This window comes from Xyrauchen texanus, chromosome 33 (genome assembly GCF_025860055.1).
Source record: "Xyrauchen texanus isolate HMW12.3.18 chromosome 33, RBS_HiC_50CHRs, whole genome shotgun sequence".
NCBI classification, from domain to species: domain Eukaryota; kingdom Metazoa; phylum Chordata; class Actinopteri; order Cypriniformes; family Catostomidae; genus Xyrauchen; species Xyrauchen texanus.
In genome coordinates this window covers 27711696-27716398 of record NC_068308.1, presented here as the reverse complement: position 1 = coordinate 27716398, position 4703 = coordinate 27711696, and positions in this window count along the sequence as shown.

The window sequence follows — 4703 nt, the reverse complement described above, 5'->3', positions numbered from 1 at the left end:
CAAAAACCATATTGCCTCACTGTTAATGACATCAGGGGGAAACATTAATTATCCAACATAGATCAAATAAGCAAAATATGATATTTGGACATATTCCTGTAATTGTCAAAACAACCAGTAAGCCAAGATCACATCAAGGTAAATTACAGTCATTGCCCTCTTAGCATTCATACCTGTTAATTAATGTTTGCTGGTGGAGGTTATGTGACTTTATGTAGACCATTGTACATAGAATTGTACACAGTATGGAAAAACTTACCAGCTTTAGATATCTATTTTCCATGACTTTCTCTGCCAAGCCTAATGCTTCGTATTACCTCATGAGAGAATGCAGTTCACTAAAGCAAGCTATAACTGTACCCCAGAGGCAGATTTGTTGCAGAAAGACTTGGGTTTTGAGCCAAGAGAAATAACTCGCCAATTAGGTTCTTTTTTTGGGGATTTTGAGAAGTGACCCCAGCAGGCAATGTGGTGGGCATGAGCAGAAGTATCTGGTAATGACTCGTTTAAGCAACTGCAATGCACCCTCTCTTTGCTTTACAAGAGACAATACTATTGAAGTAATAGTTAATCCAAAGATGAAAATTCTGTCACATTTAATTCAAAAAGTGAAGTGCCCACTCTTTTCCATATAATGAAAGTGAATGAGGACTGGGCTGTCAAGTTCAATGGATGCAAAAGCACTAAAAGTGTCATAAAAGTGCTGGTAACACTTTTCAATAAGGTTATATTTGTTAAGATTAGTAAATGCAGTAGGTATCATGAATTAACAATTAACAATATATTTCAAAATTATTTAGTAATCTCGGGGTTCAGGTCAATTTATCAAAATAAATAGTTTTAATGAAAAATATATGTTGAAATGAAGATTAAGTGTTGTAAAAGTCTTGCTTGTTTATAGTTCTTGTTAACTAACATAGTTAACTAATGTTAATGAATACAACCTTTTTGTAAATTGCTACCAAATTACCCCATACTCCTCATGCTAGGGTTGTCACAATACCAAAATTTCAGTAGCTGGTACCATTAACAGTAAAATGTCATGATTCTCAAAAACAATACCACAGCGAAAATAGATCATATGCTATCTACCTTATTCATGGGGGTCTTACTGGGGAAACGGATGTTGGATGAACTTCCACCGGAAGTCGTCCTGTAGCATTCGCTAATGTAGGCAGCGGTCATTTAGACCCCATTTACAGCTGGTATTAGGATGTGATTCGGATGATCCGATGATGTAATCAGCACTATATACAGGTGTAAATGGGGTGCAAAACTTTTGTGATCGAATCACAAAAAACACATACGGAGGTAGTCAAAAACATGTGAAACGCTGTAAACACCGTGCACAATGCAGCAAAGTGCCACAATTTATCTGTCAATCAACCACAGCTCTAAATCAAGAGTTTAAACTGTTCAAATAGGTAAAAAGAGCTTACATATACGAGATCTTTACGGATATTCTGCAGTGTCTTAGTGTGCATTTAAAGTAGATTACAATTTAGCTGTACCTGGTGCACCATTTTTCCATGCTTCTTTGTCTTTTGTGACATGTTTACGGTTTATTAATTTATGATGTAGTGATGCTATATGTCACAAGTGCTCACAGGAGATGCATTTCTGCAACCAACAGTGATGTGTCTCATCTGACCACGTGATCGGATCACCAGAGATACATCTTAATACTGTGATGATGTGCATTAATTACCAATACCAGAGTACACAACCTACGTAGGGCACCAACCCTGATCGTGGAACACTCGCTGTATCTGAACCCGCCCCCTATCCACTATATAGTGCACAGTTTCGAGTTTTCACTATTTTGTAGGAGTGTCCGAATTCTGGGTGAGCCACTCATTCTTACACACGATGCACTCTAATTTCAACTGTACATTTCAAGTACACTCGATGATGGTTCATTTCCCACAATACACCATGGGGAAGATGTACAAGCTAGGAGTTTACTACTTCCTTCACTCCTGCAATGTTTTATTTTATTCTGAATGTAGTAAATTACTTTTTGACAAATCATTACTTGATTAAAATAACATAATAAAATATAGAGAGACAAAACAGATACATTTTAGAATGTACTCTTTATTTGATAAAATGTGTTTACTCAGTATTAACACACAGTATATATTAAAAATGGCAAACAGAATGAAGATTTATTGTATTAATATATTATTTAATAAGAATAACTAATAAGGCCCAAGTATTTAAAAATGTCATATGTGATGTTTCTGCACCAGCCCCAGAGTTCCGACACTGAAGTCCGAATTCGCTCATTTCGTTCACTTACTGCTGAGATATAGTGCACTAACTGCCATTCACTCTAAAGAAAACAATTAATGAGTTAACGATAGTGGACACAGCCCCTCTCGTCGCCACGATCGCCTCATGCCCGAACATCTCACACGCGCGCGCCCCGCGCACCTCGCTGTGCACGCGCAGAAATGCTGTCTGTTCGCGCTCCAGTTTTCGATCACGGGAATTTCAGCGATTAACTTGGATGTTTATATGGATTTATACAGTTAATCCGCCTGATGTAAAGCTGCGATAGTTTCCAGTACCCCCGCGAGGGCGCGGAGTAAATGCATATACTGCTTATGACAGGCGGGACAAAGCACACTGATATATGGCTGCACTAATTTAAAAATGTACACTTAAAAACGGATGTCATAAGAGCCCAATTACAGAATCACCCTGAAAATGACCATCTCATTACACAGAAAAGCCCGCGTTAGAATTAGAGCCAAAGATTACCTCAGCATGCTGCCTGAAGTTGGAGCTGTTATTTTGATCTTGAAATATCAGCTTGTCTTGGTGTTAAATGAAGGCATTGCATGACGAAGCTATATTTTTTTTCACTGTGTGGAGCGAATAATGTTTTTCACTTTGAAGAGTTTGATGCAGCTGCACTGATGACTAAAGTGACAGTCTCATAAGTGGGAGCGTATTTTTCGGAGTACTTCCGCTCTCGTAAAAGTCCCTTTTAATAATCTCTCAATAAATTACACATTAACTCAAATAAAACCCAGACATGTAACGTCACACATTGTAAAGAAGTAAAAGTAAAAAATAAAAAAACTTTAGAAATTTACTTGAGTGAGAGAGTAAAAAGTACCCACATTTAGACCTACTCTAAAAGTAAAGTTTAAACGGTCCAAAACGTTTGTCTAGTGCATATTTCTGTAGGAAAATAACAGAAAACATCACGGATGGGCACAAAAACATTTGTTGTGAACATACCAAATGTCTAAGTCATCTTAAACCAAACAGCTTTTTGTGAGAAACAAACCAATATTTAAGTCGTTATTCACTGAAAACCTAGACTCATAGAATAAGGTTACTACAAATAAATTATGAACGAATCGTTCTTATGAGTCTGATCTTTTCACTTAATCTCTTGATCCAGATCACAAAAAAATCTAATTGATTCGTTCACAAATGAGACAGATCTGTTTTTTTGAGAACGTATTGACTCAATTATCAGGTTTCAGTGGTTCTAGTGTTCACAGCTCACTGGAGGGGAAGATTATCAGTGAATATATACTTAAACTTTGATCTGTCACACAAAGCTATCATACCATTTCAGAAGACATAGAATATAGTGCATGAGTTGTATGGGCCACATTTATGATACTTTTTAATGGTCCCATTCAATGTAATCGTATGGAAGAGGTCAACCAACTACATTCTTTAAAACATCTCCTTTTGTATACCATGGAAGAAAGAAATTCATACAGGTTTGGACCAACATCAGGGTGAGAACTGGATAAAAGAATTTTCATTTTAATGTGAACAATTCCTTTAACAAAGGCTGTCTCAATATAAGGCATGTTAAATTATCAGTGAACTCACAGTGAAAAATGACTGATAATTGATTACACTCATGTGGCTTGTTTAGTTTTATAGACCCAGGACGCCTGTTTTCTCCTCTGCAGGGTCCCACTGGCTCTGTGAACCTATGCGTCATATACAGGCACCTTGGGCATTGTGGTAAAGCAGGAGTGAAAACTGGCAGCCATTGAAATAGCTTTAAATGTCATGTCATGGAACCAGGATGCAAAATTGCAGCATGCGACAATTTATATTTGTACTCATGATTAACGGCCATTACAAAGGTTGATTTCCAATGAAACTGTAGCCTGTCATTGCAGCCGTTCTCCTGCATCCTGTTCTAGTTTTCACACTTAGGTCACCCTACCCTGGCACCCAGAACCAAGTCCCTGGCTCTAATATACACTTCTTTATTCTGCCCCCCTTGCCAACACCACAGAGAAAATGTGAGAGAAACTAGCTGCAAACACACAAGGGAACGGTGGTGGACCAAGTTGGTATATTAGTTAAGCTGCATCACTTTTTGATCCTTGACTGTAAATAGCATAGCTGGTGTTGCATTACTGTTGTTAGGCTGAGAGCATTTCTTAAATTTTCCATCTAAAGATCTAATTCTGACAGTTTGCAATGCAGCTCAAAAGACTCAGGAATTTCCTTATTTTCCATGTGGAAAGCAAACTCATGAAAGCTAATACTGCAGTGGAATACAACTTATTAGGTCAGGCTTTTTTAAACAAGCCATGTGCCGGACAGGGTTTACCTCAAACTGGAAAGAACAGACTGACCACCATGTCACGTTTAATGTGTGTTCGCTGTGCCCCCCGTTCACTGGATGTACAAAATACAGTGTCCAGTATTTT